Here is a 10,836-nt window from a genome sequence, read left to right as displayed (position 1 = left end):
CAATCTGACCGAAGAACAATCAAGCAACAGACCTCCTCTTTTCAATGGGAAAAACTACACCTATTAGAAGGAGAGAATGAAGATCTTTGTGCAAGCAGTGGATTACAGACTTTGGAAGATTATCCTGGAAGGTCCTCAATATCCAACCGTCACAGGTGCTGAAGGAGTTGTCTCTCTTAAACCAGAAGCAAGCTGGACCAAAGAAGACAGAAAGAAGGTTGAGCTCAACGCCAAGGCCATCAACTTACTCAACTGTGCTATCAGCTTCGAGGAGTACCAACGGGTATCACGATGCACAACGGCAAAGGAAATCTGGGACAAACTTCTAGTTACTCATGAAGGAACCACCATTGTAAAGAAGACCAGGATAGATATGCTAAACAGAGAATATGAAATGTTTGCAATGAAGGAAGGAGAATCTATTGATGAATTGTTTAAGCGCTTCAACACCATCATTTTCGGCTTGGATGCTATGAGAATCAAGTATCCTGAATATGTGCTTGTGAGAAGAGTGTTGAGATGTCTCACAAAAGAGTGGGAAACAAAAGCATTAATAATTTCTGAGAGTAGTGGTCCTGATTCCATGACATATGATGACTTGAGAGGAAATTTACTTGCTTTTAAAAACACCTATTTGAAAAAAGATTCAAAAAAGAAAGGAATAGCTCTCTCATCTGTTACTAACCCTCTGGATGATGAATCCAGTGATAACTTATCTGAAAATGAATTTGTGTTGTTTGCCAAAAAATTCAGGAAAATGGTGAAGCTCAAAGAGAGAGGCAAGGGAGGCAGTTCAAGAAAACAGAAGAGAGATCTCAGCAAGGTGACATGTTACAACTGCAAAGAAACTGGGCATTTCAAGTCAGATTGCCCTAAGTTGAAGAAAGAAAAGCCAAAGAATGGTAAGAAGAAAGGGCTTATGGCTTCTTGGGAGGACTTAGAAAACGATTTTGAAGATGATGAAGAATCCGAAACCAAGTCTCAACCATATCTTATGGCTGACCACATTGAACAGGTAATCATTCCTAACCTAGACACTGAATCACTTCATCTTATGATAGATCATCTTTCTGAAAAAATAAGATGCTTCTTGCTGGATAACCAAGATCTTGAACAACAAATCACCATCCTTAAAGCAGAAAATAGTTTTCTCAAAGAAAAAGTAAGGGAGGCCGAAACTGCTTGTGAACTTGTTGAAGAAAATAAGCAGCTAAAACCCAACTTAGGAGCTGTGAAAGTGACCATTCAGTTGTTGCATATGTAAACTGTTTTAAAGAAAATGAAGAGTTGCTTAAAGAGGTCAAAAGACTTAAAGATGACTTAGCCAAGTTCACTCAAAGTTCTGAAAATCTAAATCAAATCTTGGCTAGTCAAAAATCTCTTTATGATAAAGCTGGCTTGGGATTCTATAAATCTGTTGAGAAACCTTATTTTGAAAACATTGCCTCATCTTCTAATGATACAAGGTTTCAAAACCCAACAAGCTTTAACAAAACAGCAACTCCAAGATTTTGTAGGCTATGTAACCGAAATGGACACTTTCCCATTCAATATTTTTTTGGTGAAAGGGTGATTGGTGATAAAGTTTACAAAGTTTTTTTTATTACAATGGCTTAGGACATAAGAGATGGTTAACGTGAAAGGATCCAAGAAAATTTGGATACCTAAGGTCACTTGAGCTTGTTTTGTAGGTGTGCCTAGCATCCAAACAGAAGGAGAATATGTGGTATATGGACAGCGGATGCTCTAGGCATATGACCGGAAAGACAACCTTTTTCATAAAACTTGATGAATATGATGGAGGATTTGTCACTTTTGGTGATGATGCTAAAGGAAAGATAGTGACTGTTGGAAAAGTTGGTAAAAGCTTTTCATCTTGTATAAATGATGTTCTTCTTGTAAATGGTTTGAAACATAATTTACTTAGTGTAAGCCAATTGTGTGATCTAGGTTTTGAAGTTATTTTTAGAAAGTTTGTGCGTTTGGTTGTTTGTAAAAAATCTGGGGATATTTTATTTGAGGCTAAAAGGTGCAATAATGTGTATGGATTGACTCTTGAGGACTTGAAAGAACAGAATGTAACATGTTTTGCTTCTCTTGAATCTGAAAAATAGCTATGGCATAGAAATTTGGGTCATGCTAGCATTTACCAAATTTCTAAGCTAGTTAAGAAAAATTTGGTTAGAGGAATTCCAAATATCAAATTTGATAAGGATCTTACTTGTGATGCTTGCCAATTGGGCAAACAAGTAAAATTCTCTTTTAAACCAAAAGATAGAATCTCAACCAAAAGGCCATTAGAGATATTACACATTGATCTTTTTGGTCCAACAAGGACTCAAAGTTTAGGAGGTAAATACTATGGTCTAGTTGTGGTAGATGATTACTCTAGATTTGGTTGGGTACTTTTTCTTACTCATAAAAATGATACTTTTCATGCCTTCTCAACCCTTTGCAAGAAAATTCAGAATGAAAAATATTTAAAAATTGCCCATTTGAGAAGTGATCACGGAAGAGAATTTGAAAACCAAGACTTTGAAAAATTCTGTGATGACTTTGGAATTGCTCATAACTTTTTATGCCCTAGAACCCCTCAATAAAATGGGGTGGTTGAGAGAAGGAATAGAAGCCTTCAAGAGATTACTAGGGCTATGCTTTGTGAGAATGAGATTCCTAAATTTCTATGGGCTGAAGCTGTAAATACAGCTTGTTACATTTTGAATAGAACAATTATTAGAAAAGGGTTGAAGAAAACACCCTATGAGCTATGGAAAGGAACCCCTCCAAATCTTAAGTATTTTCATATTTTTGGATGCAAATGCTTTGTACTTAATAATAAAGAAAATCTTGGTAAATTTGATCCAAAATCCTATGAAGGGATATTTGTTGGATACTCAACCACTAGCAAGGCCTATAGGATTTATCTCAAGGAACATAGGACCATAGAGGAATCCATACATGTTACTTTTTGTAATTCTAATTTAATTCCCAGTATTGTGATAGATAATGATTCATATTGTGAAGAAGCTGGAACAAGTAAAGAAAATCCTAAGTCTGCTCAAAATGAAGAATCTGTCAGTCCAGTTTTGTCTCGTCAGATTGGAAGAGACATTTCCATTTTGTCTCCTGAGCTAGCACGAGAAACTGAAACAGTGAGACCCCCAGAAGCTCATCAAAGCTCAATACCAATCCAGAAGCCCAGAGAATGGAAGTCCATGAGGGGTTATCCTCATGACTTTATCATTGGTGATCCCTCTCAAGGTGTAACAACAAGATCCTCAACCAAAAGGCAATCCGAACCAAGCAATTTTGCCCTCTTGTCATAGTTGGAGCCCAACAATGTAAAACAAGCTCTTGAAGATCTATTATGGGTCAAAGCCATGCAAGAAGAGCTTGCTCAATTCGACAAGAATGAGGTTTGGACACTAGTACCTCATCCAGATGGTAAGAAAGTTACGGGTACTAAGTGGGTGTTCAAAAATAAATTAGGTGAGGATGGAAAAGTTGTTCATAACAAGGCTAGATTAGTGGCCCAAGGTTACGATCAAGAAGAGGGTATAGATTTTGATGAGTCTTTTGCTCCTGTAGCAAGAATGGAAGCAATTAGGTTGCTTCTTGCCTATGCTGCCCATAAGGGTTTTAAAATGTTTCAAATGGATGTAAAATGTGCTTTTCTTAATGGCTTTATTGATAGAGAAGTGTTTGTGGCACAACCCCCCGGTTTTGAAGATAAAGAATTTCTAAACCATGTTTTCAAACTCTCTAAGGCTCTTTATGGTCTTAGACAAGCTCCAAGAGCTTGGTATGAAAGACTTAGTACCTTCTTGTTGGATAATCAATTTCAAAGGGGAACCACCGACACTACTTTATTTATTAAAGCATCTAATGATGATATCCTCCTAGTTCAAGTTTATGTGGATGACATTGTGTTTGGATCGGCCAATGAGTCCTTGTGTGAAGAGTTTGGAAAACTCATGACTAGTGAGTTTGAGATGAGTTTAATGGGAGAGATAAATTTCTTTCTTGGCCTCCAAATTAAACAAACTCCTAGTGGTACCTTTATTCACCAAGGAAAGTATGCAAAAGAACTTATCAAAAAATTTGGCCTAGAAAGTTCCAAACTAATGGGAACTCCAATGCATCCAAATACAAAACTTGAAAAGGATGATGATGGCAAAGATGCGGATGAAACAAGGTATAGAGGAATGATAGGTTCACTTATGTACCTTACCTCCTCTAGACCGGATATTGTTCAAAGCGTGGGTGTATGCTCAAGGTTTCAATCTCACCCAAAAGAATCCCATCTTTCAGCCATTAAGTGCATCATTAGATACATCAAGGAAACTAGTGATTATGGCTTGTGGTATCCTAAATCTGATGACTTTTCTGCAGTAGGGTTTTGTGATGCAGATTATACGAGAGATAGAGTGGATAGAAGGAGCACCTCCGGCATGTGTTGCTTCCTTGGAAGCTCACTCAACATGTGGTCAAGCAAAAAGTAAGCCACAGTGGCTCTATCCACAGCTGAAGCTGAATATATTTCTGCATCTGCATGTTGTTCGCAATTAATATGGTTAAAAACGCAGTTGGAAGATTACAAATTGAAGATCAATAGTATACCCTTATTTTGTGATAATATGAGTGCTATAAACATCTCAAAAAATCATGTTTTGCACTCAATAACCAAGAACATTGAAATTAAATATCATTTCATTAGAAAACATGTACAAAAGGGTACTATTGGTATTCAATTTGTAAAATCTGAAGACCAACTTGCTGACATTTTTACAAAACCCCTCTGTGAAGACAGATTCTGCACTTTGAGAAAAAGTTTAGGAATGATTGATTTAAGTTCTATTGATAACTTGTAAAATTTTTTATTCTGCTCAGTTTTTGTCTCGTAGAAAAGCAGGAGATAAAAATCAGGGTGTGTTGGAAGGGCTATGATCAAGGGGGAGACTGCGTAGAAATTAATTCTTATGGGCCCCACCAAAATTTTTTTGACACCACTCTGACCGTTTTGTTAGTTTCTTTTTATGTAAATCACAATCTCTTTTTGTTGTCTCATCAAATCCTGTTGGAAGTGGTTATTGTCAAATCAAATCTTTTCCCTCCTCTAATCCCTTGATTCTAGGAAACTGATGAGCGGATAATTTATACGCTTTTTGGCATTGTTTTTACATAGTTTTAAGTATAATTTAGTTAGTTTTTAGTATATTTTTATTAGTTTTTAAATAAAAATCACATTTCTGGATTTTACTATGAGTTTGTGTGTTTTTCTGTGATTTCAGGTATTTTCTGGCTGAAATTGAGGGACTTGAGCAAAAATCAGATTCAGAGGTTGAAGAAGGACTGCAGATGCTATTGGATTCTGACCTCCCTGCACTCAAAGTGGATTTTCTGGAACTACAGAACTCCAAATGGCGTTCTCTCAATTGCGTTGGAAAGTAGACATCCAGGGCTTTCCAACAATATATAATAGTCCATACTTTGCCCGAGTTTAGATGACACAAACTGGCGTTCAACGCCAGTTCCATGGTGCATTCTGGAGTTAAACGCCAGAAACAGGTTGCAAAGTGGAGTTAACACCAGAAACAGGCTACAAACTGGCGTTCAACTCCAAGAGAAGCCTCTACACATGTAAAGCTCAATGCTCGGCCCAAGCACATACCAAGTGGGCCCAAGAAGTGGATTTCTGCATCATTTACTCATTTCTATAAATCCTAGTAACTAGTTTAGCATAAATAGGACTTTTTACTATTGTATTTAGAGATCTTTTTTGGAAAATCTTTAGTTTCATCTTTAGATCACGTTTGGGGGCTGGCCATTCGGCCATGCCTGGACCTTCATCACTTATGTATTTTCAACGGTAGAGTTTCTACACACCATAGATTAAGGTGTGGAGCTCTGCTGTTCCTCATGAATTAATACAAAGTACTATTGTTTTTTCTATTCAATTCAAGCTTATTCCGATTCTAAGATATTCATTTGCACTTCAATATGAATGTGATGATCGTGACAGTCATCATCATTCCCAACCTATGAACGCGTGCCTGACAACCACTTCTGTTCTACCTTAGATTGAATGAGTATCTCTGGAATTCCTTAATCAGAGTCCTCGTGGTATAAGTTAGAATCCATGGACGGTCATTCTTAAGATCCGTAAAGTCTAAACCTTGTCTGTGGTATTCCAAGTAGGATCTGGGAAGGGATGGCTGCGACGAGCTTCAAACTCGCAAGTGCTGGGCGTAGTGACAGACGCAAAAGGATCAATGGATCCTATTCCAGCATGATCGAGAACCGACAGATGATTAGCCATGCAGTGACAGCGCATTGGACCATTTTCACTGAGAGGACAGGATGTAGCCATTGACAATGGTGATGCCTAACATACAGCTTGCCATAGAGAGGAGTATGAATGATTGGATGAAGACAATAGGAAAGCAGAGATTCAGGAAACTAAGATCATGAACATGCGTATTGAGTTTTTAGCGCCGTTACCAAGGAATGGAACCGTCACGATTTCTGCGCACCAAGTTTTTGGCGCCGTTGCCGGGGATTGTTCGAGTTTGGACAACTGACGGTTCATCTTGTTGCTCAGATTAGGTAATTTATTTTTTTTAAGCTTTTTATTTCTTATTTTCGAAAAATACAAAAAAAAAATTTCTTCTTTTTCGTTTTTCCAAAATAATTTTCGAAAAATCCAAAAAAAATTAATAAAATCAAAAATAATTTTGTGTTTCTTATTTGAGTCTTGTGTCAATTTTTAAGTTTGGTGTCAATTGCATCATTTTATTTTTCTTAAAAAAAATTTTGAAAACACATGCATTGAGTTTCTTTCTTGTTCTTCATGATCTTCAAGTTGTTCTTGATAAGTCTTCTTGTTTGATCTTTAAAATTTATTGTTTTGTGTCTTTTCTTGTTTTTCATATGCATTCTTGAATTCTTAGTGTCTAAATATTAAAAATTTCTAGGTTTGGTGTCTTGCATGTTTTCTTTTATTAAAAACTTTTTTCAAAAATACATACTTGATGTTCATCATGATCTTCAAAGTGTTCTTGGTGTTCATCTTTGCATTCAAATTGTTCTTGCATATTTTTCTTGTTTTGATTCATAATTTTCATGTTTTGAGTCTTTTTTATGTTTTTCTCTTTCATCATTAAAAATTCAAAAATCAAAAAAATATCTTTCCCTTTTTCTTCTCATCAAATTCGAAAATTTGAGTTGACTTTTTCAAAACTTTTTAAAATTTAGTTGTTTCTTATGAGTCAAATCAAATTTTCAATCTAAAAATTCTATCTTTTTCAAATCTTTTCAAAAAAAAAATCAAATCTTTTTCAATTTTTTCTTCATATTTTCGAAAACTTTATGATTGATTTTCAAAATCTTTTTCTTATTTTGTTCTAAACTTCCAAAATCTTTACTAACAATTAATGTGATTGATTCAAAATCTTTAAGTTTGTTACTTGCCTAATAAGAAAGGTTCAATCTTTAAACTCTAGAATCATATCTTTTTAGTTTCTTGTTAGTCAAGTAATCAACTTTGATTTCAAAATTCAAATCTTTTCAAATTTCTTTTTCAAATCTTTTTCAAATTAAGTTTCAATCATATCTTTTTCAAAATCAATTTCAAAATCTCTTCTAACTTTTTTCTAACCTCTTATATTTTCAAAAATTGATTTTCAAATCTTTTTCAAACTAATCCTATCTTTTTGTTTGATTCTTATCTTTTTTCAAAATTACCTAACTAATTCTATCTCTAATTTTCGAAAATCACCTTCCTCTTTTTCAAAATTCCTTTTTAATTAACTAATTGTTTTAAACTTTAATTTAATTTAATTTCATTTTTTTTAATTTTTCGAATTTTCACTTTGATTTTAAATTAAAAATAAAAATATTTTAATTTTAATTTATTTAATTTTCGAAATTCTCTCCCTCTCACCTCCTTCTGTTTATTTATTCATCTACTAACACCCCTCTTTCACCCAAGAATTCGAACCTACTCCTCACCCTTGTGTTTGGATTCTCCTTCTTCTATTCATATCGTCTTCTACTCACATAAAGGAATCTCTATACTGTGACATAGAGGATTCCATATTTTCTGTTCTCTTCTTTTTCATATGAACAGGAACAAGGACAAGAACATTCTTGTTGAAGCTGATCCCGAACCTGAAAGAACTTTGAAGAGGAAGCTAAGGGAAGCTAAAGCACAACTCTCTGGAGAAAATCTGACAGAAATTTTTGAAAAAGAAGGAGACATGGCCGAAAATAATAATAATGCAAGGAAGATGCTTGGTGACTTTACTGCACCTAATTCCAATTTACATGGAAGAAGCATCTCAATCCCTGCCATTGGAGCAAACAACTTTGAGCTGAAACCTCAATTAGTTTCTCTGATGCAACAGAATTGCAAGTTTTATGGACTTCCATCCGAAGATCCCTTTCAGTTCTTAACTGAATTCTTGCAGATCTGTGATACTGTTAAGACCAATGGGGTTGATCCCGAAGTCTACAGGCTTATGCTTTTCCCATTTGCTGTAAGAGACAGAGCTAGAATATGGTTGGACTCTCAACCTAAAGACAGCCTGAACTCTTGGAATAAGCTGGTCACGGCTTTCTTAGCCAAGTTCTTTCCTCCTCAAAAGCTTAGTAAGCTTAGAGTGGATATTCAAACCTTCAGACAAAAGGAAGGTGAATCCCTCTATGAAGCTTGGGAGAGATACAAGGAACTGACCAAAAAATGTCCTTCTGACATGCTTTCAGAATGGACCATCCTGGATATATTCTATGATGGTCTGTCTGAATTATCTAAAATGTCATTGGACCATTCTGCAGGTGGATCCATTCACCTAAAGAAAACTCCTGCAGAAGCTCAAGAACTCATTGACATGGTTGCAAATAACCAGTTCATGTACACTTCTGAAAGGAATCTTGTGAATAATGGGACGCCTCAGAGGAAGGAAGTTCTTGAAATTAATACTCTGAATGCCATATTGGCTCAGAATAAAATATTGACTCAGCAAATCAATATGATCTCTCAGAGTCTGAATGGATTGAAGGAATCATCCAACGGTACTAAAGAGGCATCTTCTGAAGAAGAAGCTTATGATCCTGAGAACCCTGCAATAGCAGAGGTAAATTACATGGGTGAACCCTATGGAAACACCTATAATCCCTCATGGAGAAATCATCCAAATTTCTCATGGAAGGATCAACAAAAGCCTCAACAAGGCTTTAATAATGGTGGAAGAAACAGGTTTAGCAATAGCAAACCTTTTCCATCGTCCACTCAGCAACAGACAGAAAATTCTGAGCAGAATCCGTATAGCTTAGCAAATATAGTCTCTGATCTATCTAAGGCCACTGTGAGTTTCATGAATGAAACAAGGTCCTCCATTAGAAATTTAGAGGCACAAGTGGGCCAGCTGAGTAAAAAAGTCACTGAAACTCCTCCTAATACTCTCCCAAGCAATACAGAAGAAAATCCAAAGAAAGAGTGCAAGGCCATTGATTTAACCATCATGGCCAAACCTACAAGGGAAGAGGAGGACGTGAATCCTAGTGAGGAAGACCTCCTGGGACGTCCAGTGACCAATAAGGAGTTCCCCTTTGAGGAACCAAAGGAATCTGAGGCTCAATTAGAGACCATAGAGATTCCATTGAACCTCCTTCTGCCCTTCATGAGCTCTGATGAGTATTCTTCCTCTGAAGAAGATGAAGAAATTACTGAAGAGTAAGTTGCTAAGTACCTTGGTGCAATCATGAAGCTGAATGCCAAATTATTTGGTAATGAGACTTGGGAAGATGAATTTCCCTTGCTCACCAATGAACTAAATGCATTGGATAGGCAGAAATTACCTCAAAAGAAACAGGATCCTGGCAAATTCTTAATACCCTGTACCATAGGCACCATGACCTTTGAGAAGGCTCTGTGTGACCTGGGATCAGGAATAAACTTAATGCCACTCTCTGTAATGGAGAAACTTGGGTTCTTTGAGGTGCAAGCTGCCAAAATCTCATTAGAGATGGCAGACAACTCAAGAAAACAGGCTTATGGACAAGTAGAGGACGTGTTAGTAAAGGTTGAAGGCCTTTACATCTCTGCTGATTTCATAATCCTAGACACTGGGAAGGATGAGGATGAATCCACCATCCTTGGAAGACCCTTCCTAGCCACAGCAAGAGCTGTGATTGATGTGGACAGAGGAGAGTTGGTCCTTCAACTGAATGGGGACTACCTTGTGTTTAAGACTCAAGGTTCTCCTTCTGTAACCATGGAGAGGAAGCATGAAAAGCTTCTCTCACTGCAGAGTCAACCAAAGCACCCACAGTCAAACTCTAAGTTTGGTGTTGGGAGGCCACAACCAAACTCTAAGTTTGGTGTTGAACCCCCACATTCAAACTCTAAGTTTGGTGTTGGGAGGTTCCAACCTTGCTCTGATTATCTGTGAGACTCCATGAGAGCTCACAGTCAAGCTATTGACATTAATGAAGCGCTTGTTGGGAGGTAACCCAATGTTATTTAATCATATCTATTTTATTTTCTGTTTTATTAGGTTGATGATCATGTGAAGTCACAAAAACTACTGAAAAATCAAAAACAGAATGAAAAACAGCATTGAAAATAGCACACCCTGGAGGAGAGCAGTCTGGCATTTAAACGCCAGAAACAAGCATCTGTCTGGCGTTAAATGCCAGAAACAGGCAGCAGTCTGGCGTTAAACGCCAGGATTGCACAGCAAGGGCATTTCACATGCCTAATTGGAGCAGGGATGTTAAGTCCTTGACCCCACAGGATCCCCACATCTTCTTCTCTCCTCTTCACACCTTTTCATA

Source organism: Arachis ipaensis, chromosome B10, assembly GCF_000816755.2.
Source record: "Arachis ipaensis cultivar K30076 chromosome B10, Araip1.1, whole genome shotgun sequence".
NCBI lineage: Eukaryota > Viridiplantae > Streptophyta > Magnoliopsida > Fabales > Fabaceae > Arachis > Arachis ipaensis.
This window is presented reverse-complemented; position numbering follows the sequence as displayed.